General features: G+C 46.6%; 1 pseudogene across 1 annotated transcript; it reads left to right on the plus strand.

Moving 5' to 3' along the window:
- The first annotated feature begins 11,298 nt into the window (after positions 1-11,298).
- LOC146355430 (zinc finger protein RFP-like) lies at positions 11,299-26,982 on the plus strand (annotated as a pseudogene). The gene is made up of 6 exons (XR_014787112.1): positions 11,299-11,694; positions 17,810-17,893; positions 21,010-21,240; positions 22,758-22,873; positions 24,559-24,693; positions 26,304-26,982. The product of XR_014787112.1 is annotated as a zinc finger protein RFP-like (transcript).
- The last annotated feature ends 139 nt before the right edge of the window (positions 26,983-27,121 follow it).

Here is a 27,121-nt window from a genome sequence, read left to right on the forward strand (position 1 = left end):
GATGGCAAATCATGTTCCTTATGGTATTTATGGAACTTCTAACTGCCAATCATCTTTGTTGATTTACCTGACCAATCAAAACAAAGGTAAGTTCTCCATCTAGACAGTTTAAACAGCCTGATGCCTCCCCTCATAAACTGTCATTACCAAGGCAACCACAACTGTTTAAGGCTCCATACAAAGTAACAAAGCTAGGCCTCTGGCCTACTTCATGCAGCATAGCCAGACAGAGTTCACACAATGTATTTAGACATAAGAAAACACAAACAAGCAGATGAAAATACACTATTTCTTCACAGAGGGGCAGCATCAAGGGTACTGGAAGCAACAGCAACAACAACAACGAAATAAGGAAACAAAGCCTCAAAATGATTATAGAAATAGAAATGTGTATTGAGAACAGTACAATGCCCAATGTGCTTCAGCATGTTAGATTTCGTTCCACTTGTGGTGGTTCTCTCAAAGCAAGTATTGTAGGTGTTCCTCCAAGTCGGCAGATTTGCTACCTTGCATCCGATCCTGGATGGAAGAGAAGGAGAGAGACTTTGCACTCCTAATTTGCCTTCAGCCAACTCTCAGCTGACGCAGGTCTGAACTGAATACATGGCAATGGCAAGAAGATAAGTCTTCTCACAGGATGAGGGAGACATTGGAAATCACAGTTCTCTTCATTGCTCAGGTTTCTGAGGTTTGGACATTTACAGTCAGGGCCAGAAATATTGGGACAAGGATAACTGTTTTGGCAGTTGGCCTCTGTACACCACCACGCTGAAGTTGAAAGGAAACACCCAGATGGGAGCGAAGTCAGCACTTGCAGCTGTAATGCAAGGGGTTTGACAAAAGTGGGGCACTAACCATTCAGGAAGTACAGCCAGTGGCATACACACACACCAATCATTGGTGGCTCATAAGTAATGGAACAAACCAACATCATTTCAAACTTAAGGATCACCTTTAATACCTGGATGAAAATCCTTTGCAGTCAATGACTGCCTGAAGTCTGGAACCCATGGACATGACCAAATGCTGAGTTTCCTCCCTGGAGATGCTTTGCCAGGCCCTTACTGCAGCTGCCTTCAGCTTCTGCTTGTTTGTGGGTCTTTCTGCCTTCAGTCTTGTCTTCAGGAAGTGAAAAGCATGCTCTATTGGGTTGAGATCAGGTGACTGACTTGGCCATTGAAGAACATCCCACTTCTTTGCCTTGAGAAACTCTTGGGGAGCTTTTGCTGTATGTTTTGGGTCATTATCCATCTGCAATATGGTTGCATAAGCAGCGTCCTATCAGTTTGGCAGCATTCGGCTGAATCTGAGCAGAAAGTATAGCCCTATACACTTCAGAATTCATCCTGCCGCTTTTATCAGCAGTCAGGTCATCAATAAACACCAGTGACCCAGTTCCATTGGCAGCCATACATGCCCATGCCATAACACTGCCTCCACCATGGTTGACAGATGATGTGGTATGCTTTGGATCATGAGCTGTTCCTTTCCTTCTCCATGATTTTCTCTTCCCATCATTCTGGTTCAAGTTCATCTTGGTTTCATCAGTCCAAAGAATCTTATTCCAGAACTGGGCAGGCTTTTTTAGGTGTTTGCTGGCAAAGGCTAATCTGGCCTGTCTGTTCTTGAGAGTTACCAGTGGTTTGCACCTTGTTGTGAAGCCTCTGTATTTACATTCATAAAGCCGTCTCTTGACTGTAGATGTTGACAATGACATGCCTACTTCCGCAAGAGCGTTCTTGACCTGGCTAGATGTTGTGAAAGGGTTCCTCTTCACCATGAGCAGCATTCTGCGGTCATCCACTTTAGTTGTCTTCCGTGGTCTGCTAGGCCTTTCGCTCTTGCTGAGCTTGCCAGTTAATTCCTTCTTTTTCATGATGTTCTAAACTGTTGTGTTGGCCACTCCCAATGTTTTTGCTATCTCTCGGATGGGTTTATTTTGTTTCCACAGCCTAATGATGGCCTCCTTCACTCGCATGGACACCTCTTTGGACCTCATGTTGGGAGTCCCAGTGAACAGCTACCAAATGCAAATGTAACACTCAGAACCACCTCCAGGCCTTTTATCTGCTTGATTGGTCATGGGGTACCCAGGAAACAGGCCACACCTGGCCACGCAGCTGCTTGTCAGCCATTTGTTCCATTACTTATGAGCCCCCAACGATGGGGGCGTGTGTATGCCACTGGCTGTCCTTCCTGAATGGTTAGTGCTCCACTTTTGTCAAACCCCTTGAATTACAGCTGCAAGTGCTGACTTCGCTCCCATCTGGGTGTTTCCTTTCAACTTCAGTGTGGTGGTGTACAGAGGCCAACTGCCAAAACAGTTATCCTTGTTCCAATATTTCTGGCCCTGACTGTACATCTGGTGGCTTGAGAACTGATCAACACATTACACTGAATGAGATGGTAAAAATCTTGACTACTACTTCAGATTGCAGATGGTGGTGGGTGGAGGAAGGGAGGGTCATATTTCTGAATGCCCCCTCCTTGGGGCGGGGGAACCCTTCCTGCATATAATAATCGCATGTATCAGGGAGTGGGCTAAACAAAACATTCCCTTTCTTTTACCCTTGGTGACATATATTGGTCTTCCCTCTCTATTCTCACAAGAAACCTGTAAGGTATGTTAGGCTGAGGGACACAAAACCTTTCCACCCTGATATGATACCTTACAGCATGCAAGGAGCTTTTCATGGGGAAGTGACCATTAAAATTTATATGACTTCTCCCACCTGCTCCCAAGAATTCCTTGCACTTTAAATTTTATTTTACACTTGGATTCTGTCTTTCAAGACATGAATTCATGCAACATTATACTATTGCTCTGAATGAGGAACTCATTGCAACCTCTGATGTGTTGTACTACAACTCCCATCACCCCAGCTAGCATGGTGATTGAGGTGAAGGGAGTTGTAATACAACACTTCTGGAGGGTGCCAGGTTGCAGAAGTCTTATTTAGTATGTGAGATTGTGGGGGGAGGGTTCCATGAAATATGTGGCTCTATGTATGGCACTCTGGATGACTTTGTCACCCTTTCTTCTATGTGACTTTCTGGATGGAATGAGAATGGAAATGTGTTTCTTCTTGGAGCCACATCCAACCACTTAAAGGTATCAGTTCAATGTTGCTGGTAATGAGGACTTCAGTGTGTTCTAAACCATGAAATGGCACACTGAAACATTTTAAATTTATTTTAAATTTATCAGCTGATTTTAAATTTATCAGCTTTTCCCCCCATGAACCAAAGGTTTCTGAAGCAAGCACAGGACAAAGATAATTATCCGCAAGAAATTGAAGGAGGTGGGAAATGTTTGAGGGGGGAAGTTCAACAGCAAGCCTTTGTTCAAGTATTTTTTTCAAGTACATTAGTGAGATCGCTTTAGGTCAACATTCAACACGCCACTTTTCTGAAAAATGAAATCTCCGTTCAAATCACTTCTTTTCTCACGCAAGACTTGACTGTCTGGGTTAACCAAGATAGGATGGGTAGCATAGTGGGGGTGTGGGGGGAGGGAAGAAGGGGGCTCTCAGGTGGAGGAGAGACAGATTGGCCAGTTATGCATTGCCAAAAAAATAGAAATGCATTAACAAAACAGAGGAGAAAAGAGGACACAGGATTGAACAAAATTTGCATATGACTATTATTTAGATAAAACTGTAATACATCACACTGTAATGTGGAAAACTATGACCAGCAGCATCTCTACACCAGCCTAAAATCCCACATTTAAAATGGGGCTTTCTGCTTCCGTTTTAAATGCAGGATCACAACAGACTCGCTTTACACATGCTTCCTTTTCCACCTCCGCTTTCCTCCCAAGTGGCCACAGCAGCTTGGAGTGCCTTTTACCAACTTCTGCCAGTTCAGCTACAGCCTCTCCTGGACAGGGATAGCTTGGCCACGGTGGGACAGGCATTAGTAACCTCAAGACTGGATTACTGCAACGCGCTCTTTGTGAGGCTGCCCTTAAGGCTGGTCTGGAAGCTGGACATAGTGCAGAATGCAGCAGCTCAGCTGTTGTTGGGAGCTGCCCCTTTTCAGCATGCAAATCCTTTGCTGAGGGAACTGCACTGGCTACCTATTTGCTACCGGGCCAGGTTTAAGGTTTTGGTACTAGTGTACAAAGCCTTAAACTCAGGATACCTGAGAGAGCACTTTTTTCCTTACCAACCTGCAGGTTCACTGAGGTCATCAGAGGGCATGTCTCTGGTGGTTCAACATGGACCTATGGCCCAATTGGAGTCCACCAGGAAAAGAGCCTTGGGTGTGGTGGCCCCCTTCCTGTGGAACTCCCTGCCTTTAGAGGTCAGGCAGGCACCAACATTGTGTTGCTTCTAGTTCCTCCTAAAGACAGTGTTATTTCGGGAAGCCTTCCTTGAGTGACCAGCCGTGGTTTATTAAATTTGGTCTTATCAGAACTTGTTTCTTTTTAAAATGTTTTATTGTTTTAACATGGTGTTTTATTCTTTTATCTTTGCTGTTCAGCACTCCAAAATCTTTTGATGGGGAGCGGTATATAAATATTGTAAATAAATAAAGAACTAAAATGTATGTGAAATTCTTTCAGCATTCTAAAACTGGAATGTGGGGCTGACTCAATCCTACAAACGGAAGCAGCAGCAACTTGAGGCAGCCTTCCCCAAGCTGGTGCCTCCCAGATGTTTTGAACCACTAGTCCCAGAATTTCTGACCTTTACCTATGCTGTCTGGGGGTGATAGGCGCTGAAGTCCAAAACATCTGAAGGGCACCAGATTGGGGAAGGCTGACTGAAGGCAACCCGTTGTGGTGGGGTGGGGGGGGGGAGGAGCGCAAGTATTCTTATGTAAACCAGCTACTTCAGGTGCAGTTTCTGAAAAGGGGAATATTTTTTATTGATTCATTCATTTATTTTAAAAAATAACGTACAAGAAGAACCACAAATTCCAGAACACCTCTCTGCACAAAGACACAGCTCCTCACCAAAGAGGAAACAACAGTTTCACACCATGCCGCGCCCCATCTCCCTTCCTGATTGGACGCGAGAGCTTTTGGAACGTTGCGGAGTTCTGACTGGGGGCGCCCTGACCAATCACAGTCGAAGCACTTCCGAATTTTAAGCGGGATTCCTCCGGTTTTCTTTGCTCAGTCACAGCAGTAGCTGCAGACAGGTATTCTGTGCAGGCTAAGGGGCGACGACGACGACGACGACGACACTCGGCAAAGTGCAAACTCAAGGGGGGGATACACGTGATGGGCGGGGGTTGTTGTTTGTGTGTTCCTTTGTTTCGAGAAAACAGAAGAGAAGCTAGAGGTTAAATATTCCTTTTCTCTGAATCAGCAAAACGGGGTGGGGAAGGTCTCCAGCGTGTATTATGTTTGGCAAGAGAAAACCAAGGACGTTTCAAAGTCCTTGACCTTCTAACCGTCTCCCCACGCCCCATTTGGATCTGCAAGGGGGCGGGAAGAGTAGCCCAGACAGCGCCGCTCTCTAATTGTATGTCTTGGCTAACCGAGGGGGGAAATCGAGTGTGTGCGCGCTCGCCGAGGGAGAGCAGGGGAGAGGAATTCTTGTGAATCGATGTTCTGTTAAACCACGTTTTCTTTCTCTGTATTGAAGCTGCAAAAGGGTGAGGTGAGCCTCTGAGCTTGTACTTTTTTGTACCCCGTGCTCAGGAGAAGGCCGTGCTAACGTGGACCGCTGATGTTGCCGTTGACAGAGATTTTCTGTTGGCTTCTCTCAGCCTTCGGGTGCGTTGGACTGCAGCAGCCAGCACTCCCAGCCAGCATAGCCATCTGGAGAGCACCGGGTTGGGGAAGGGTAGCTTATCTGTGTTGTTTATGTGTTGCTCACTCTCTTCCGACTCCTCATGGACCAGCCCACGCTTCCTGTCGGCCGTGGCCACCCCCAGCTCCCCCAAGGTTGAGTCCGTCACCTCCAGAATTTTGCCCTGGCTCATAGATCTTACATTCCAGGTTCCTATGGTGTGTTGCTCTTTAGAACATCGGATTCGTCGTTCACCACTAGCACCATCGGCCGCTAGCCATCTTTTCGGCTTTGAGCTAGCTGCGTCATCACATCTGGGGCTAGTTGAACTTATCCTCTGTTCCTCCCCAGTAGCATTTTGACCATCTTCCGACCTGGGAGTCCCATCATCCGATGGTATACTGACATATCTCTGGTTGTACTGATCCATTTAGTTTTCACGGCAAGAATGATGGGGTGGGTTGTGGTTACCTTCCCCAGAGATTGTATTTAGTCTGACCTCTCTGCCATTACCTTCCCGTCTTGGGTGCCCCTTCACGGTTTAGCTCATGGCGTCATTGAGGTGCTCAAGCTCCAGCACCACGACAAGGTAACACTCTCCTTTGCTGGAGGTAGCTTATCTAGTCCAAGATAAAACCAGGGACCTTCATCACCCAATGCGTGCATTCTCTGTGGCCCTTTCTTCTCCACTGAATAAAAGACTGGGCTGCCTGAGCCCTGTCTGCAAGCTTTCCCTGTTACCTGTTGTGAAGGGTCTGCTCTTACTGGAAGTGTGTGTCTGGCCCAGGCTTTGGTGTTCTGCACATGCTCATGACTTCAGCTACTCCAGGAATTGGATCTGGTGTTAAAACATCCTAGGGCTGCGTTCTGACACAAATTAGACCAGGGGTGGGGAGGGGCCTCTAGCAGTATTTAATGTCAAAGCATGTGAGGTTTTACGGCAGCCTGGTTTCAATTATCCCTTTTATTGCTTCTTCCTCTAAAGGGGAGGGCCTGGGTGTTATTCAGAAGGAATGATAGCTGTGTGCATCAAGGGCTGTGATCCTCGGTAGACTTTCCAAAGGGTAAGTCCCATTGAACTCCATGGGATTTGCTTCTAAGTAGACATGAGTAGGGCTGGACAGAAAATGAAACAGCCCATCCTTTGTGTGTTAATTGAGAAGTAAGTCCCATGGACTCCAGTGTAGTTTCTCACTGAGTAAACGTGCATGGGACCTGGTTGCCATTTGGAGAGTGATTTTGAACTTCATGTTTTACACCAGTTTCCACTCATTCTGATTATTTGTTTGTTGTAACTCTGGGCTCTTTTTGAAGTGCACCTAGCACCTGTGCCTGGGGGTATAGGAAGATGAATTGAAAGAAGACTGAAAGAACTGGGCATGTTTAGCCTTGAGAAGAGAAGACTGAGGGGAGACAGGATTTGTTTTTGTTGTTCAGTCGTGTCCGACTGTTTGTGACCCCATGGACCATAGCACGCCAGGCCTTCCTGTCCTGCGCTTTCTCCCGGAGTGTGCTCAAGTTCATATTCATTGCATCGGTGATGCTATCTAGCCATCTTATCCTCTGCCGTCCCCTTCTCCTTCAGTCTTTCCCAGCATCAGGGTCTTTTCCAGAGAGTTTTCTCTTCGCATTAGGTGGCCAAAATATTTGAGCTTCAGCTTCAGTATCTGTCCTTCCAATGAGCACTCAGGGTTGATTTCCTTTAGGATTGACTGATTGGACCTCCTTACAGTCCAGGGGACTCGTAAGAGTCTTCTCCAACACCACAGTTCAAAAGCATCAATTCTTCGGTGCTCAGCCTTCCTTATAGTCGAGCTCTCACAGCCATACATTACTACTGGGAGACAGGATAGCGCTCTTCAAGGACTTGAAAGGTTGTCACAGAGAGGAAGGCCAGGATCTCTTCTTGATCATCCCAGAGTGCAGGACACGGAATAATGGGCTCAAGTTACAGGAAGCCAGATTCCGGCTGAACATCAGGAAAAACTTCCTGACTGTTAGAGCAATACGACAATGGAACCAATGACCTAGGGAGGTAGTGGGCTCTCCCAAACTGGAGGCATTCAAGACAAGGCTGGACAGCCATCTGTCAGGGATGCTTTGATTTGGATTCCTGCACTGAGCAGGAGGTTGGACTCGATGGCCTTGTAGGCCCCTTCCAACCCTACTATTCTATGATTCTATGAATTGCTCCCCCTAGTCAGTAACTCAAGTAAAGGATATAGACCTTTCTATATTACTGGGAAGGGAAAGCTCATGTATGGTTTTGTTTCTATAACAGCCTTCCCCAGCCTGGTGCTGGACTACGACTCCTATAATCCCCAACCTGCATGGCCACTGGCCAGCACATCTGGAGGATCCCAGGTTGGGGAATGATATTCTGTAAGCACTCTAATATGGAGAGAACTTTATTTGAGGTCCTCCCTCCTCAGGTCGGACGTTCTCACAGCTTTCTCAGATGTTTTGATGTAGCAAAGTATGAAATGTTCCTTGAATTCCTGCAAAATAGAATTCTCATCTCATGCTGAGACATACAATATGAGGGAGACACAGTTGTCCCCCTCAACCACCCGGCTTATGAGGACAACGGGTAGGCAGTTGAAGCCAAAAACATCCCTGTCAAATTAAAGCCAAAAATGCCCCTGTAAAATTGGTTCAGAGGATGGGGTTATTCCTCATCATTCAGGATTGACCAATATATTTTGGGGTGGGAAGGAATTTCAGCCCCCAAATCACTCTCAGTTGACCCATGCTTTTCTTTGCAGCATTTCCCAACTGCGTATGGCTTGATTCACTTGCTTAAGTCAATTGTTTGGAGATGTTCTTGCTAAACAACATCCTGGAGTGCTTGTGGCACATTTAGCCCGATTTGTCTGGGTTGATCTGTGATGGCTGGATGGCTCTTGGGGATGGAGAGAATGGTTTTGACATGGATTAATTAAACCCCGTTGACTTACAGAGCATTGTATCTTTTTGTATAAAAATAAATTGAGGGCTTCCTCTTGCACAAGTCAAGGCACCCAGTGTTTGCTGATCCCTTCCCAAGCCTCCACCAACCCTTACCTCAAAAAGCTACCTCTAAGGGTTGGACCACCACCTGGAACAGTATGGGATATGGAGTGGAAGACTGCAAATAGGGAAGGGGTGCCAGTGAAATTTAGGTGCCGCAACTTGGGTGAGCAGAAGCATTTTCAGTTAAGGCAAAGTATCCAGTATCCCTGGAAATGGTAGCTCAGCCTTCCCCAACCCGCTGCCTTCTAACCTGCTGCCTTCTAACTCCCATCATCCCAAGACAGTGTGGTCAGTGAGACCAGGCTGGAGAAGGCTGTTTTAGGTCATTTCTGTGTGCCAGAGTTCTTTCAGCATACAAGGGTGTGTGTGTGTGTCAAAACTGTACCGCGCCTAAGGTGACAACGCTTTGAGCAGACCCACTCATTAGCAAGTTAACATATTTAAAATGTTCTTCCAACTGCACAATGTAGTCAAGCTTTTTTTTTAAGTAAAGGTCTATTCCTGCTCATTAGTTTCATCATGCTCTTGATTCTAGCTTGGTAAGGAGCCTCCAACACAGAACTGGTGTCAAAGGTAGGCATGCTCAGGCATCTGCCGAGGGCCCACATCCCAGCAGGGGCTCACTGACAAGAGCCCCCTGGAGCTGCTCCTCCTCTTCACCATTGCAGCCTCTTTGTTCACCTGCCTTTTGCTCTGGCCCAGACAATGATGGTAGTGAGAAGGAGGAGCAGTAGATGCTACAGCCTGGCTCTCTGCATGTTCACAGAATCATAGAATAGTAGGGTTGGAAAGGGGCCTACAAGGCCATCGAGTCCAACCCCCCGCTCAGTGCAGGAATCCAAGTCAGAGCATCCCTGACAGATGGCTGTCCAGCCTCGTCTTCAACGCCTCCAGTGTGGGAGAGCCCACCACCTCCCTAGGTCATTGGTTCCATTGTCATATTGCTCTAACAGTCAGGAAGTTTTTCCTGATGTTCAGCCGGAATCTGGCTTCCTGTCACTTGAGCCCATTATTCTGTGGCCTGCACTCTGGGATGATCAAGAAGAGATCCCGGCCTTCCTCTCTGTGACAACCTTTCAAGTCCTTGAAGAGCGCTATCATATCTCCCCTCAGTCTTCTCAAGGCTAAACATGCCCAGTTCTTTCAGTCTCTCTTCATAGGGCTTTGTTTCCAGTCCCCTGATCATCTTTGTTGCCCTCCTCTGAACCCTCTGTGCTTGTCTGCATCCTTCTTAAAATAGTGCCCAGAACTAGTGCCCAGAACTGGACACAGTAATCCAAATGAGGCCAAACCAGTGCTGAATAGAGGGGAATTAGTACTTCCCGGGATTTGGAAGCTATGCTATTAATTTTATTTTATTTTATTTATTTCATTTCTATATCACCCAATAGCCGAAGCTCTCTGGGCGGTTCACAAAAATTAAAACCGTACAACACACAATAAAACAATTTAAAATATATAGAACATTAAAACCACAATATAACAATACAACCACAATAAAACTTAGCAGCAGTGCAGGAGTTTAAAATACAAATTTTTAAAACAGCAAAGCTAAAAGTTTAGAAAGCTAAAATGCCCGGGAAAATAAAAAGGTCTTCACCTGGCGCTGAAAGGAATACAATGTAGGTGCCAGGCGAACCTCACTAGGGAGCTCATTCCAGAGCTGGGGTGTCACAGCAGAAAAAGCCCTCCTCCTAGTAGCCACCCGCCTCACTTTGGCGGGTTCACGGAGAAGGGCAGGATGATCTTAAGAGGATGATTAAGAGGATGATCTTAAGGTCCGGGCAGGCACATATGGGAGGAGGCAATCCTTCAGATAACCTGGCCCCAAGCCAATAAGGGCTTTAAATGTTAATACCAGCACTTTAAATCGGGCCTGGAAATGGACTGGCAGCCAGTGCAGCTGAAAAAGTACTGGCATAATATGAGCTCGCAGGCCAGTCCCTGTTAACAATCTTGCTGCCCTATTTTGGACCAGCTGAAGTTTCCGGACCGTTTTCAAAGGCAGCCCCACGTATAACGCATTGCAGTAATCCAGACGAGAAGTTATCAGAGCATGGATAACTGTAGCTAGGCTATCTCTGTCCAGATAAGGGCGTAGTTGGTATACCAGCCTAAGCTGATAAAAAGTGCTCCGTGCCACTGAGTTCACCTGTGCCTCAAGTGACTGTGGATCCAAGAGCACCCCCAAACTACAGCCCAAAATGCAGCCCAAAATAGCATTTGCCTTTTTTGCAGCCACATCACATTGTTGGCTCATATTAAGCTTGTGATCTACAACAATTGTGTTGTGGGAGCAATGACAAGAAAGAAGATGAGGAGTAATAGCAGCTGGTGACAGTGGTGTTGAGAAAGTAGGCTCACTGAGGGAGGGAGCCTGCTGAGGTTGCCTTGCCCTAGGACTCTCAAAAACCTAGAGCTGGCCCTGCTCCTACATCCTGAGACATTTTAAGAAACAGACACCCTACTCCACTCTCCTTTTGAAACTGGAAACAAAGATAAGCGTCTTAATTTCCTCCTCAGGAGAGACGAAACAGGCATGGCAGCTGGGAATCTCATGAAGGAGTTCTGCGATGAAGCAAACTGTGCCATCTGCCTGGAGTACTTCGGAGACCCTGTAATGATAGAGTGCAGGCACAATTTCTGCCAGGCCTGCCTCACTCAGTGCTGGGGGCAGTCTGACAGAGCCGTTTCCTGCCCTCAGTGTAGGGAAACTGTTCAGCAAAGGGATTTCAGGCCAAACCGACAACTGGCAAACCTTTTAAGGATAGTCAAGAAATTTCAGGAGGTGAGAGTGGAGAGTGCAAGAAGCACCAGGAGGCCTTGAAACTCTTCTGCAAGGATGATCGTCTCCATCTGTGTGGTGTGCGACAGATCCAAGGAGCATCAAACTCACAATGTGCTTCCTTTGGAGGAGGCTTTCCAAGAGTACAAGGTAAGAGAGGACATTGACAGATGGGTATTTATAGATTTAAATGCCATTATCCCAGCCTCCCCCAACCCAGCGCCCTCCGGATGTGTTGGACTACAACTCCTGACAGCCCAGCCAGTATGACTGCCCAGGCACATCTAGAGGGCCATGCTGACTGGGGCTAATGGGAGTTGTAGTCCAACCTATCTGGAGGGCACCAGGTTGGGGAAGGCTGCAATATCCCAATTTTCTGTCGTGTTTTAAGAATAACCAAGAAATAGAACCCAAGATGGGGATATATGGATGGAGGAGGAGGCTTGAATCTCAAAGTGGGGTCACCAGGAGAAGGCCTTTGCCCCCAGTCTGAGGCCAGGACTGAAATCTGTGACTGTACAAGGGGTCCACAGAGACTGGATGCAGCACACTCTTCCACAAGGAGGTTCTAAGATTAAGAAGAGCCCTGCTTGATCTGACCATAGGCTTATTTAGTCCAGCATCTTGTTCCCATAGTGACCAATCAGATGCCCCAATGGGAAGCCCACAAGCAGGAGATGAGCACAATGGCCCCTTTCCCACACTGGTTCCACAGCAACTGATGTTGGGAGGCATGGTGCCACTGAACCCAGAGGAAGCATATAGTCGTCATGACTAGTATCCATTGATAGCCTTATACTCCATGAATTCGTCTAATTCCCTTTAAAAGCTGTCCAGGTTGGTGGACATCACTACAACTTGTATGTTGTTGTTCAGTCGTTCAGTCGTGTCCGACTCTTCGTGACCCCATGGACCATAGCACGCCGGGCCTTCCTGTCCCGCGCTCTCTCCCAGAGTGTGCTCAAGTTCATATTCATTGCATCGGTGATGCTATCTAGCCATCTCATCCTCTGCCGTCCCCTTCTCCTTTTGCCTTCAGTCTTTCCCAGCATCAGGGTCTTTTCCAGGGAGTTTTCTCTTCGCATTAGGTGGCCAAAATATTTGAGCTTCAGCTTCAGTATCTGTCCTTCCAATGAGCACTCAGGGTTGATTTCCTTTAGGATGGACTGATTGGACCTCCTTGCAGTCCAGGGGACTCGTAAGAGTCTTCTCCAACACCACAGTTTGAAAGCATCAATTCTTCAGCGCTCAGCCTTCCTGATAGTCCAGCTCTCACAGCCATACATTACTACTGGGAAAACCATAGCTTTGATTAGACGGACCTTTGTCGGCAAGGTGATGTCTCTGCTTCTTACTATGCTGTCTAGGTTTGCCATAGCTTTCCTCCCAAGGAGCAAGCGTCTTTTAATTTCATGGCTACAGTCACCGTCTGCGGTGATCTTGGAGCACAAGAAAGTAAAATCTGTCACTGCTTCCATTTCTTCCCCTTCTATATGCCAGGAAGTGATGGGGCCAGATGCCATGATCTTCGTTTTTTTAATGTTGAGTTTCAAACCAGCTTTTGCACTCTCCTCTTTCACCCTCAACAAGAGGCTGTTTAGATCCTCTTCGCTTTCTGCCATTAGGGTGGTATCGTCTGCATATCGGAGGTTGTTGATAATTCTCCCCGCAATCTTAATTCCGACCTGTGATTCATCTAACCTGGCGTTTCTCATGATGTACTCTGCATATAAGTTAAATAAGCAGGGTGACAATATGCAGCCTTGTCGTACTCCTTTCCCAATTTTGAACCACTCGGTTGTTCCATGTCTGGGTCTTACTGTTGCTTCTTGACCCTCGTACAGGTTTCTCAGGAGACAGGTAAGGTGGTCTGGTACTCCCATTACTTTAAGAATTTGCCACAGTTTGTTGTGATCCACACAATCAAAGGCTTTAGCGTCGTCAATGAAGCAGAAATAGACGTTTTTCTGGAATTCGCTTGCTTTCTCCATGATCCAGCAAATGTTGGCGATTTGATCTCTAGTTCCTCTGCCTCTTCGAAACCCAGCTTGTACTTCCGGTAGTTCTCGGTTCGCATACTGCTGAAGCCTAGCTTGTAGGATTTTGAGCATCACCTTGCTGGCATGTGAAATGAGCGCAATTGTGCGGTAGTTTGAACACTCTTTGGCGTTGCCCTTCTTTGGAATTGGAATGTAAACTGACCTTTTCCAGTCTTGCGGCCATTGTTGAGTGTTCCAAATTTGTTGGCATATTGAGTGCAGCACTTCAACAGCATCATCTTTTAGGATTTTAAATACCTCAGCTGAAATATTGGCATCTCCGCTAGCATTGTTGTTACTAATGCTTCCTAAGGCCCACTTGACTTCACTCTCGAGGATGTCCGGCTCAAGTTCAGTGACCGCACTCTCATGGCTATCAGGGACATTCAGATCTTTCCTCTATAGTTCTTCTGTGTATTCTTTCCACCTCTTCTTAATCTCATCTGCTTCTGTTAGGTCCCTGCCTTCTTGGTCCTTTATCATGCCCGTCTTTGCACAAAACGTTCCCTTGAGGTCTCCAATTTTCTTGAAGAGATCTCTAGTCTTTCCCATTCTGTTGTTTTCCTCGATTTCTTTGCATTGTTCATTTAAGAAGGCCTTCTTGTCTCTCCTTGCTGTTCTCTGGAACTCTGCATTCAGTTGGATATATCTTCCCCTTTCTCCCTTGCTTTTCGCTTCCCTTCTTTCCTCAGCTACTTGTAAAGCCTCATCAGACAGCCACTTGGCTTTCTTGCATTTCTTTTTCTTTGGGATGGATTTCATGGCTGCCTCCTGAACAATGTTACGGACCTCCGTCCATAGTTCCTCAGGCACTCTGTCTATCAGGTCTAATCCCTGAAATTTATTCCTCACCTCTACTGTATATTCATAAGGGATATGATTTAGGTCATACCTGAATGGTTTAGTGGTTTTCCCTACGTTCTTCAAGTTAAGCCGAAATTTTGCAACAAGAAGCTCATGATCTGAGCCACAGTCAGCTCCAGGTCTTGTTTTTACTGACTGTATAGAGCTTCTCCATCTTTGGCTGCAAAGAACATAATCAATCTGATTTTGATATTGACCATCTGGTGATGTCCATGTGTAGAGTCATCTGTTGTGCTGTTGGAAAAGAGTGTTTGCTATGATCAGCATGTTCTCTTGGCAAAACTCTATTAGCTTTTGTCCTGCTTCATTTTGTACACCAAGGCCATGCCTGCCTGTTATCCCGGTGATTTCTTGGCTTCCTACTTTAGCATTCCAATCCCCTATGATGAAGAGGACATATTTTTTTGGTGTTAGTTCTAGAAGGTGTTGTAGGTCTTCACAGAACCGATCAACCTCAGCTTCTTTGGCATCAGTGGTTAGGGCATAGACTTGAATTACTGTGATGTTGAATGGTTTGCCTTGGATTCGTACTGAGATCATTCTATCGTTTTTAAGATTGTACCCCAGTACTGCTTTTCCCACCCTTTTGTTGACTATGAGTGCTACTCCATTTCTTCTAAGGGATTCTTGCCCACAGTAGTAGATATGATGGTCACCTGAATTAAATTCGCCCATGCCTGTCCATTTTAATTCGCTGATTCCCAAGATGTCGATGTTCAATCTTGCCATCTCATGTTTGACCACCTCCAGCTTACCTTGATTCATTGATCTGACATTCCAGGTTCCTAAACAATATTGTTCTTTACAGCATCGAATTTTCTTTTCACCACCAGACACATGCACAGCTGAGTGTCCTTTCGGCTTTGTCCCAGCCGCTTCACTCTTTCTGGCGCTACTTGGAAATACCCTCTGCTCTTCCCCAGTAGTATATTGGACCCCTTCCGACCTGAGGGGCTCATCTTCCGGCGTCATCTCTTTTAGCCTTGTGATACGTTCCATGGGGTTTTCTTGGCAAGAATACTGGAGTGGGTTGCCATTTCCTTCTCCAGTGGACCACATTTTGTCAGAACTCTCTGCCATGACCTGTCCGTCTTGGGTGGCCCTGCACGGCATAGCTTATGACTTCACTGAGTTACGCAAGCCCCTTCGCCACAACAAGGCAGTGATCCATGACTATGTCGGGGTGGGCTACTTAGGGTAGTCCAGGGGACAATTCCACCCCACCCCCCCAAATCACCTGCCGTGGGCCCCACTCCCTTCGCCCTGTGCTATGAAAAAAGGGGGAACACAAATGAAATGTGTCCATTCTAAATCTCCATAGCTAAGAATGAATTTCAGGGGTAAACTGCTTTTTTTCCCTTTCCCCTTTTATTAAAGAAAAAAATAGGAGTGGAAGGGGGGCAGCAGGGGCTGCACGTGGACCATGTGTTGCCAACAGCTTAACTACGTGCTGTGTGAAAAAGTCCTTTTGTCTATCCTGCCAGTTAGCTTCATTGGTTGACTCCAGATTCTGATGCTGTCGGAGAGGGAGAAAAACTCTGTCCACTTTCTCCATGATTTTATAAGCCTCATCTTTCCCCTCCCACCATCCCTACTCACCTTTTTTTGAAACTAAAAAGGTCCAAATGTTATAACCTCTCCTGACAGGGGAGTTGCTCCACTGCCTGATTGTTTTTGTTGCCTTGTTTTCTGCACCTTTTCCAGCTCGACAATAATCTCCTTTGAGATGGAATGACCAGAACTGTACACGGTATTCCAATTGTCATCTTTTTGCTGGGGAACATGGGCGGGAGGGTGCTGTTGCACTCATGTCCTGCTTGTGGGTTTCCCATGGGCAGCTGGTTGGTCACTGTGTGAACAGAATGCTGGACTAGATGGACCCGTGGCCTGACAGGGCTCTTATGTTCTTATATTACGTTGCTTACATTAAAGCACATTTGCCATTTTATTGCCCGTTCACCTAGTTTGGTGAGATCCTGTAGAAACTCTTTACAATCTTTGCATGTTTTACCCAGCCAGATCATTTATGAACAGGTTCAGAAACGCTGGTCCCAATACAGATTCTTGGTGGTGGTGATGGGGGACCCCATGTCTACCATATTCAAGCTATTATTACTGGTACGTTTCTGAGCCCAGTTCATAGTGCTGGTTTTGACCTTTAAAGCCATAAACAGTTTGCGACCAAGTTACTTGAAGGACCACTTTCACCCATATCAGCCTGCCTGCACTTTAAGATCAGAAAGAGAGGCTCTTCTCATTTGCCCACCCATTAGAGCAGGCAAGTGGGTGATCACATGTGAGAGGGCCTTCTCTGTAGTGGCCCCACACTTTTTGAACAAGCTGCCATCGGAGGTCTGCAATCCTCTGTCACTGCAGACTTTTAAGAAGGCCCTGAAAACATATTATTTTACCTTGGCCTTCTCTTAATATGACTGCTATTGTTGCTGTTACTGCTGTTAACATTGTTGCTGGTTTTATTGTTGGCTTTTATTGTTTATGTTTTTATCACTTTTAATATTTTAACTGTTTTTATGTATTTTACTGCTGCAAGCCGCCTTGAAAGGGCTTCTGCTCTGAAAGGCAGCCAAGAAATATTTTAAATAAATAAGTAAATAAAGTCTTTCACCTAATAATGACTAGGGGCATGCTGATGGGAAATAAGCTGGGTTTCTTTTTGGAGGGTTTTCTGTAGATTTGTCTTCTTGATGGAGGTGCCAAGCAGTGTGTTAATGGACGTGGCCAGCGCTGAGAGGAGTGTATGCGGCAAAGGAAGATTTGTCAGCTGCTCTTCTCAGCGCTGGACAGCAGAAGGGATTCCCTCCAGGGGGGAGAGCAAATACTGCCCCCTGGAGGAACCCCAGGAGGTTCTGTAGGCCAGATTGCAGAGCCCGTGGGCCAGGGGTTCTCCAGCGCTGCTGTAGAACTTCTAGTGATCAGCCACTGGGAGCTGCTATGCCACATTTGGCGCCCCCAAAAATACCAGCTTCTTCCCCCGTCAGTTTTAAGCTCAAGCCCAAAAAGGATTACTGAGGGAGCACTGCTTGTGGTTGTAGGACTTGCTGGTGATCCATTTTGACTAAGCTCCTTCACTCCTCAAATATTGCTAAGTGGAGACAGAGGACAAGATAAAGGGACAAGTCACAAAGCAGCTCCCTGGTTGTTGCTGTTTTTTTTTTTTTTTTTTACAAGGTTCCTCAGCAAATTGTGGGATGTTCTGAAACTGGAAAGGACTCTTATCCTTCTGTTTGCCAAATCAGATATGAGCTTCAAAAGGCCTCTCTAATGGGTATTAGATGAGCTCCAGTCCCACTCCCCCACCCCAACAGAGTAAAAACTCTACTGTTTCTGCAGGAAAAATCCAGGCCCAGCTGCAGTCCTTGAAGAAAAAGAGACAGGAGCTTATAGATCACAAACATGCTGAAGTGCGGAGAGGCCAGATGTGTCTGGTAGGTGTCTCTTGCTGCTAAGATGGTGTGGCTGTGTGTCGCCAGGTAGACCTCTTAGGCCTTGATCAGCGAAGGTTATAATTGGCTGTTAAAATAAAATTCAGAAAGACATGGCTTGCAATGCATCCAATGCACATGTCCCACTCAGAGCAATTGTAGCTAAGAGTTCCACCGAAAGTGTTCTCTCTTGAGCACCCACAAGGCACAATCAACCATTAAGTCCCAGGCTGATTCACTGTGGCAGTCACAGGAGTCTAGTTTAGTTGTTTCCTTTGACTAATCCTGAAGGAGGAATCCACAGAACTGCTTACCAGACTCTTTCCCCTCTAGCGAGTATGACAGATAATCACCAGCAGCAGCCAGCCTTTGAGCTGTACCCACCCCCCCTACACACACACACACACACACACCTTTCTTCCTAGCTCATGCCAGTCCTAAGTATGCCAGCTGCCTCCTCCCGTTTCCCAGTGACTTGCATGGCTAGACACCAGAGCTGCTACTGTCATTCCCAACACGTTCCAGCCCAAGCTGATGGCGTGTGTGTGTGTGTGTGGGGGGGGGGGGGTTTAAATAAGAAGAGCTATGCTGGTTCAGACCAAGGATCCATCTAGTCCAGCATCTTGTTCACACAATGGCCAACCAGCTGCCCACAAGAAATCCACAAGCAGGACATGAGTGCAATAGCACTCTTCTACCCTTGTTCCCCAGCAACTGGTGTACATAGGCTCACTGCCTCTGGTACTGGGGATAGCATATAGCCATCAGGACTAGCAGCCATTGAGAGCCTTCTCCTCCATGAATTTGTCCAATCCACTTTTAAAATCATCCAAAGTTGTGGCTATCCCTACATCTTGTGGAAGCGAATCCCATAGTTTAACTCTACGCTGTGTCCTTCCTTTTATCTGTCCTGAATTTCCATTTAGCTTCAGGGGATGACCCTGGATTCTAGTGTTATGAGGGAGGGAGAAAAACAGCTCCATGTCCACTTTCTCCACATTATGCATAATTTTGTACATCTCTTTCCTGTCTCCCCTTATTCACCATTTTTTCTAAGCTAAACATTCCCAGACATTGCAAAACTTTCCTCATAGGGGCCCTGGCTTTTCACAACCATAAGCCTATCCTAATGCTGTGCTTTTTATAATAATGTATCGTTTTTATAATTTGTTGTAATTATACAACAATCTGCCTCACAGGGTTGTTGTGAGGATAATATGGAGAAGTGGAAGACTATGTGAGCCGCCTTGGCTTCCTTGCAAGAGGAAAAATGTGCGATAGAAATGTAATAATAAAAATAAATAAAATACATAAATCTGCACGATGCTGTGCTTTGGAGGCACTCTCCAAAGCGCAGTGCCACACAGAAGATTCCCTTGCCCTCCTCTGCATTGTCCTCTTCCCTCTTCAGCAGCTTTAGGGCAGTGAGAAGTGTTTGCCATGTTTGCTGCCTGCTGTGGCTCGCTCCCCCACTTCAATCAGCTCTGGTTGGAGGGAGCAGGGATGACTGGGTGAAGGACAGCGGCAGGCTGAGCGTTTAGCACTGATGAGTGCTGGGAAGGAGCGAGGAAAAGGATGAGCTTCACGCTTGGTTCTGCAGCATCCTTTCTTTCTACTTATTTTTTTTAACATGTTATAGTCTGGGGGCAGATGGCTGGGCATGCACATGGTTACAGATGCACTTTCTTTTTTTAAAAAAAAAAGTTAAAAAACTTTAACCTTTCCTACAACAAAATGGTGCTTATTCCCAAGTAAACCTGATTAGCATCAGAGCAGCAGGAACAAACTCCCACTTTATTCCTGTAGTCATGATGGTGCTATGATTTAAGTGGGTTTAAAATGTGAAACTGCACATGCTCAGATATTTCTTCTTTATATCAGGGATGGCAAACAGGTTTTTTTTCCTCTATATAACATATCAGGAATGCATAAGCAGTGAGCCTGTGTACACCAGTTGCTGGGGAACATGGCTGGGAGGGTGCTGTTGCACTCATGTCCTGCTTTTGGGTTTCCCACAGACAGCTGGTTGGCCACTGTGTGAATAGAATGCTGGGCTAGATGGACCCTTGGTCTGATCCAGCAGGGCTCTTCTTATGTTCTTAAGCAGTTGTAAATCCTGGAATGGCGGAGTATGGGTGGGGGGCAGAGAAATGTTAATTGTACACTTTACAAAAGAAACAATGCACATGAGCATCTTAAGGGGGGTGGGCTTTAAGTCCAGGATCGAAAATTACCTGGCTGCACCACTTCTTTGTCATGCAGAAGGTGGAGCAGACTTGTTCTCTGTTACTACAGAGACCAGGACTAGAACCAATGGGGAGATGTTGCCGGGGAACATGGTTTCAGCTACACCAGGGGTAGGTGACTTTTTGGGCCTGTGGGCAAATTTGGAAGTTTGAGAAACTGTCCTGGGCGCAACCATAAAATGGCTGCCATGGGTGGGCTGGCTAGTCACAAAAGACAAATAACCTGCTTAGAGGCATTCATGGGAAATTAAGACGGCAGCAGCTAGAGGCTCCTGCTTCACTTGGAAGCAATCCCAGCTGCCAGTAAGAAAATACAAAAAGTTTGATAAATAAAAGTTGAGAGGAGGGCAGTGGCTCAGTGGGCACCCAAGGAAGGGGTCTTGGGGGTGCATTGGTGCCCAGAGGCACCACATTGCCTACCCCCGAACTAAACATTAGGAACAATGTCCTAAGAGTGAGAGTTGTGTGGCAGTGGAACAGATTGCCTCAGGAGTGGTGGGCTGTCCTTCTTTGGAGGTATTTAAGCAGAGGTTGGACAGCCATCTGACAGGGATGCCGTGATGACATTCTGCATTCAGCATGGGGTTGGGCTAAATGATTTCCAAGATCCTTTCCAACTCTCTGATTCTATGGAAGAGCTCTTCTGAGTTTGGATTGGGGAGGGTAACCAAGCAGGGGGGAATCTTCTTTGATCTTCTCCTGAGCTTCATGGGCTCTTGCCTCCAAAGTTTGATCTGGTGTCAAATAGAGGCTGTCCCTCTTCCCAGGGCACAGATTTTGGGCTGGCTATCAAGGCCAGTCAAACTCTGTGGACCCCTTCCTGAAAGGACCTGGCACCTCCCCAATTTCTGCCTGGGTGTGTCTTCTTCCCAGGCCCAGCTGGAAAGGGAGAGGAAGAAGAGCATGTCTGCCTTTGAGGAAGTGCAGCAGTTCCTGGAGGAGAAAAAGAGCTCCTGGCTGGCCCATCTGGGAGATCTGGAGACAGAGTTTGAAGAGCGGCAGAAAGAAGATGTTGCCAGGCTCTTGAAGGAGGTCTCTGGCCTCAGTGAGCTGATTGCAGAGATGGAGAGGAAGTGTCAGCAGCCAGCGAGGAAGTTCCTTCAGGTAGGAAAGCAAAAGGTCCTTGCACAGAGAAGAGAGACCTCTGTGAATCCTAAGACTGGTAATAAACAAAGTTTCTGTCCGGAATATGAAAATTATTTTTCCCAAATGAGTTGCCATTGGAACAAGATAATGTCCAGTTTGTGTTCTGACTGAGTAGCTGACCCCCCACACCTCTTCCCTCCCCCCAGGACATCAAAAGCACCTTGAGCAGGTATGTGGCTCTTTCTCATCTCTCTCTTTCTTTCCCTGATTCACCTCCTGTGAAAGAGCTTTAGTCCCACTTCTTGAGCTAAACCCACCATGTTTCTGCGGTGCAGAGTCCCAATCTTCATTGGGTGCCGTCAGCCTCAAATAACAGCCTTCAGTGGGTCAGTATCCAAGATCACAGCCATGGGCCATGCCAACTGGGGATGATGGGAGTTGTAGTCCCACACATTTGGAGGGGGCTGGGTTGGGGAAGGCTGGCCTACCCCCGTGACATAAGAATCCTTCATATTCTGGGAAGGGAGAGAAAAACTTTGTCTTACCCTGACAATTTGGCTACCGTTCAAGTGCTTTCAATAATCAAGAGCACGAACTTGGGAAGCTACCTTGTACCAAGTTGGACCGTTGGTCCCTCAACCTCAGGGCCGTCTACTCCAACTGGCTAGAGCTTCTACACCTCTACATCTTTTTTTTCTTTTCTGTTTTGCACCTCCTTATTCAGAGACCACTAAAGCGGAGGGTTATGTAGGCAGAGCAAATCTGATGCCTGGAACAGAAAGATAAAACCCTTCTTTCTAATCCAATTTCACTCCTTACTTCTTCACACAGCACAGAGTAGAGCTAAACAATGGAATTCAGTACCACAAGATATAGTGATGCCCATCAACCTGGACGGCTTTAAAGGGGGATTAGACAAATTCATGGCGAATAAGGCTACTAGTCCTGATGGCTATATATTACCTCCACTATCAGATGTAGCATGCCCCTGCATTGAGCAGAGGGTTGGACTTGATGGTCTTATAGGCCCCTTCCAACCCTACTGTTCTATGATTCTATGAATTCCAGCTGCTGGGGATCCTGGGCGGGAAGGTGCTGATGCACTCATTGGGGCATCTGTTTGACCACTGTGTGAACAGAATACTGGACTAGATAGGGCTTTGCTCTGATCAATCAGGACTCTTATGTTCTAAACCTGTGGCATTCCGCATGTTGGTCTGGGGCTCCTTTCAGCCCTTGCCAGCTCTGCCAGTGGTGATGGATGCTGGGAGTTGTGGTCTAACAACACCTGGAGGGCCACACATTTCCTCTCCCTGTTCTAAAGTGAAATTTAGTCTGCAGATCCAGATCTCTCCTCACCCAGGAGAGAATTTTGGCTAAAATAGAAGCTGCATGCCAGGACTTGCTCCAGCCTCAAAATGGCAGGCTCAGGCACCTCTTTATGAGATTTACTCTCAAGTAAAGTCTCAGCTTGCCCGTACCAGATAACCAGGTTCTTTACCCATTTCCTAAATCTTCACTGTTTTCCTTTCCAGGTATGAGGCAATGCAAGGCAGCCAGCTGGTGGAACTTCCTCTGAGACTGGAAAAGGCCCTCAACAAATGTACCAAGAAAAGCTCAGCTCTGGAAAAGTGGGTCAAGAGTTTTAAAGGTACTGGGAACAAACCAATGAGGGGACTTTGTATCATCCTCCGCATTATCCTGGATACCAGCCTTCCCCAGCCCTAGCACCCTCCTGAGGTTTTGGACAATGGCACCTGTCACCCTTGACCATTTGTGATGCTTGTAGGGGCTGATGGGATTTGTAGTCTTAGATAAGTGAATTATGGGGGGGAGGGTACAGGATATGGCACACTGAAATATGTGCAGTGGTCTGCGTAAATTTGTTGCCCTCTTTTCCCCACAACAGAGTCTTTGGAGCAAGCTCTACCCATAGGTAAGTATCTGTAAGGAACAGTCATCCCTTGTTCTGGTCTTTAATAAGACTCCATTAGGCGGAAAGTTTGATACAATGCTGCTCTGATAAAAGACAGAGTCTAGCAGTGACTGGCTAAGCAGAGTATATAAACTGCAGGCATAGTGGGTGGATGAGAACTGAGGTGGTGTAGGGGCTAAGAGTGTGGCTGAGCAGATAAATGCCCATCTGAAATCATACTTTGGCCACCCAATGAGTTGGTGGCTATTTTCTTAACTGCTGAGAAATACACTCGAGTTTATTTATTTATTTATTTATTTATTTCATTTCTATACCGCCCAATAGCCGAAGCTCTCTGGGCGGTTCACAAAAACTAAAACCAAACAACACACAATAAAACAATTTAAAATATATAGAACATTAAAACCACAATATAACAATACAACCACAATAAAACTTAGCAGCAGTGCAGGAGTTTAAAATACAGATTTAAAACAGCAAAGATAAAAATTTAGAAAGCTAAAATGCCTGGGAAAATAAAAAGGTCTTCACCTGGCGCCGAAAGGAGTACAATGTAGGCGCCAGGCGAACCTCACTAGGGAGCTCATTCCAGAGCCGGGGTGCCACAACAGAAAAAGCCCTCCTCCTAGTAGCCACCCGCCTTACTTCCTTCTGCAGGGGCTCACGGAGAAGGGCCGCTGATGATGAGTTAGGATGCAGTCCCTGGGAGAGCATCCCAGGAGTCATAAAATGTATTTGATCTCCCCCTCTAAGGGCAAAGAAAGAGGTAAGCTCTCAGAGGGGAAGATCTGACCTCTAAAAAACCCCCTCCCAGCTGCCACAAAACCTCTGTAGTCGGGTTGTCTCTAACATATGTGGGGGGCGGGGGGAGGAAACGACATACCAGCAGCTGCAGATCAACACCAACCCTGGAGCTGGTGTAGATTCATTCCCTCCCATCTGTTTCAATGGGAGGGAATTCATGGTGGGGGAGAATACAGCTGGGGAGAGAAACGGAAGCAAAAACACTGGTCCTCCCTCACTTCTGCCCTGCTGGCATGAGTCAGGCAGGGCTTTGGATGAAGCGGATCGTCCTCCTTCAGATCTCCATTCCGCACCCAGTAGGACTGCACTGTAAGTCATTGACTTTATTAAGACAAGTATCGGATTTATCAGGGATGTGAGAGCTCCAAGTAGCTCAATATCTGGGCCCCAGGGGCCTGAATCAGCTGGTGCTTTCTGTCCTCAGCCTGCCTCTGCTTGAGGGAGTGACCTTTTCTGCCCTTTGCTGAGTCTCCTGATCGGATTCAGGAGATGCTGGGAGGCGGGAGGCTTCTTGAATTGTTCTCCAGCCTCTAATGCTGCCTCCCTGCCCAGTTACCATCCTGCTTCCTATTTCTCTTTCTCTCTCTGTCTTGCAGTGAACATAACTCTGGATCCAGAGACGGTGCACCCCTGTCTCGTTCTATCTTGGGACTGGAAGACGGTGATAAAAGACAGGTGGCAGAACCGGCCTGACAAGGCTGAGAGATTCGATAAGGAGACATGTGTGCTGGGTTGTGAAAGATTCCGTTCAGGAAGACATGGGTGGGTGGTGGAACTGAATCTGGAGGGGCAGTGGGCCGTGGGGGTGGCACGAGAGTCTGTCCAAAGGAAGGGAGAAATCAGCCTTAATCCTGACAAGGGGCTCTGGGTTCTGGAGCAGAACAGTTTTAGTTATGGATATAGCTCATCTTGGGAAGTCTCAGCTCTGATTTCCCCAAAGAAGACCATTTTGTACCCGAGGCTGCAGCCCAAGAAGATCTCGGTGTCCCTGGACGTGGAAGAGGATCGTGTGGTGTTTTCTGATGCAGAGACAGGTGAACAGATTTTCACTTTCCTTTCGGCCTCATTCTCTGGGGAGAGAATCTGCCCTTTTTTCTGCATATATTCAGGCAGCCTGAGTCTAAAGTAAAATCCCCAATACTCAAGGTGGTGATGACACCTGCTGAATGTTTGCCTCAGACATCTTTCAAAGGCAGAAGAGCCCTACAAAAATGTTTTTTCCCCCTAGGTAGCTTCTTCTTTACCCTCCAGATGTGTTGAACTACAATTCCCATCACCCCTGACCAGTGGCTGGGGAAGATGGGAGGTAAAGTTCAACACATCTGGAGGGTACCAGGTTGAGGAAGGCTACTTCAGAATCTTCCACCTTCAGACCAGTAGTGGTGGAAGTATATAAGAAGCGACAGGAAAAACTCGGGCCGAGTTGGAGATTCCCTTTCACTGCCATACTTTGAAATAATCCCCTCTGCCCCAAAGAAATATAGAAGCCGCTCTGTAGGTGTAAAAATAGTAAACATTAGTAGAGCTGTTTTGCCTTTCAAAGCAGCATGACAGGCAGCAGAAATTGTTAAAGCCTCTCCCATGACTGTGTTCGTTGAATTGTGGCTGTCATTAGGCTTTTATATGTACAGGAGCCCTGCCAATTTTTTTTTTTAAATGAACCTTTGCCCCCAAGTATCTAGTTTCTTTTTTTGTCATTTTTGCCTCATTAATTCAAAACACACTAATGAAAGGAAGATCCTAAGTCTTGGCTTGTTATAACCTTGAAGCTAGGTAACATTGTAAGCTATCCTTCCCTAACCTGGATCCCTCCACATGTTTGGGACTACAACTCACATCATCCCCAGTCAGCATGGCCAATGGTCATGGATGTTTGGAGTTGTAGGTCAAAACATCTGGAGGTACCAGGACAGGGAAGGATGTTCCAGGCCATCAAGGCAGGGGCCTTCCATAGGAACGGAAGATCCAAGGAGCAAAGGAAATGACATGGCCAAACAGCGGTGGGAGAGGAGAAGGGAGGTTAGGCAAGCAAGGAGATCAGGCAAAGATCACTAATTTCAGACCACCTTTAAGTCAGAAATCTGAATGGAAATTAGAGCAACACATTAACCAGCCTTCCCCAACCTAGCGCCCTCCAGATGTGTTGGACTCCAACTCCTATAATTCCCAGCCAGTATAGCCATGCTGGCTGGGAATTATGGGTGTTTATTTTATTTCATTTCTATACTGCCCAGTAGCTGAAGCTCTCTGGGTGGTTCACAAAAATTAAAACCAAACAGCACACAATAAAACAATTTAAAATATATAGAACATGGAGTCCAACACATCTGGAGGGCGCTAGGTTGGGATAGGCTGCGTTAACTCTTAAACACTTCACCGGTTTACTGTGAGAGTATGTAAGAGTAAGGATGACCAGTCCTCAGCGATGCAGGGGAAGAACCTACCCTGCGGGTGGGTACTCCAAGCTCACAGGAGCCTTTTGTTGAAATGGCTGTTCCTGGGGCACAACCATAAGCCATAGCCCACAGTTTGGAAATTACTGCTCTGTTTCACTTTATTCTCCTGTTTTCTGCAGTAGGCAGACTTCTGCTTTAATATCTTGAGCAGCCATCCCCAGGGGCAAACACAGTGAGCTTTGTCTCTTGGGATTCTCCACAAAGCACACAACATGGGAGCTTGATCGTCCTCCCAGAATTGGTTTGGAGAATCCCCAGTTCTTTTTGCTCACATACCCTTCTCTGCCTGTTTGGCCTGTAGTAGTTCCTCCAAGTTGTTGTTCTGCATTTCAGGAAGGACACAATTCATAGCCAATAGCAGCTTTCCTCCCTGTGCAATGTTGTATGTGTTTTTGGAAGGGTGTGTGTGATACTCATCGGCATTGTGCCATGGAGGACAAAGGGTTAAATTCCTCCTCCTTGTGGGCCGTGGTCCTCATCCTGGTTTCCCCCTCCCCTGCGGCTGCTATTAAAAAACACAATATTACATGTGATTGTATTTGAATAAATAAAATATTTAATGTGACATGCACTTTGGCCCTGAGAGATTTGATTTTGTGCCCTGTGAGAGAGAGAGAGAGAGAGAGAGAGAGAGATCTGCTTCAGGAAGACATTGCTAGGATGTGGAGTTCAGGGGAGTGGCTTATTTTCAACTGGTCAAACT

This window comes from Heloderma suspectum, chromosome 2 (assembly GCF_057233095.1).
Source record: "Heloderma suspectum isolate Gila_16-S chromosome 2, 16-S_ref, whole genome shotgun sequence".
NCBI lineage: Eukaryota > Metazoa > Chordata > Lepidosauria > Squamata > Helodermatidae > Heloderma > Heloderma suspectum.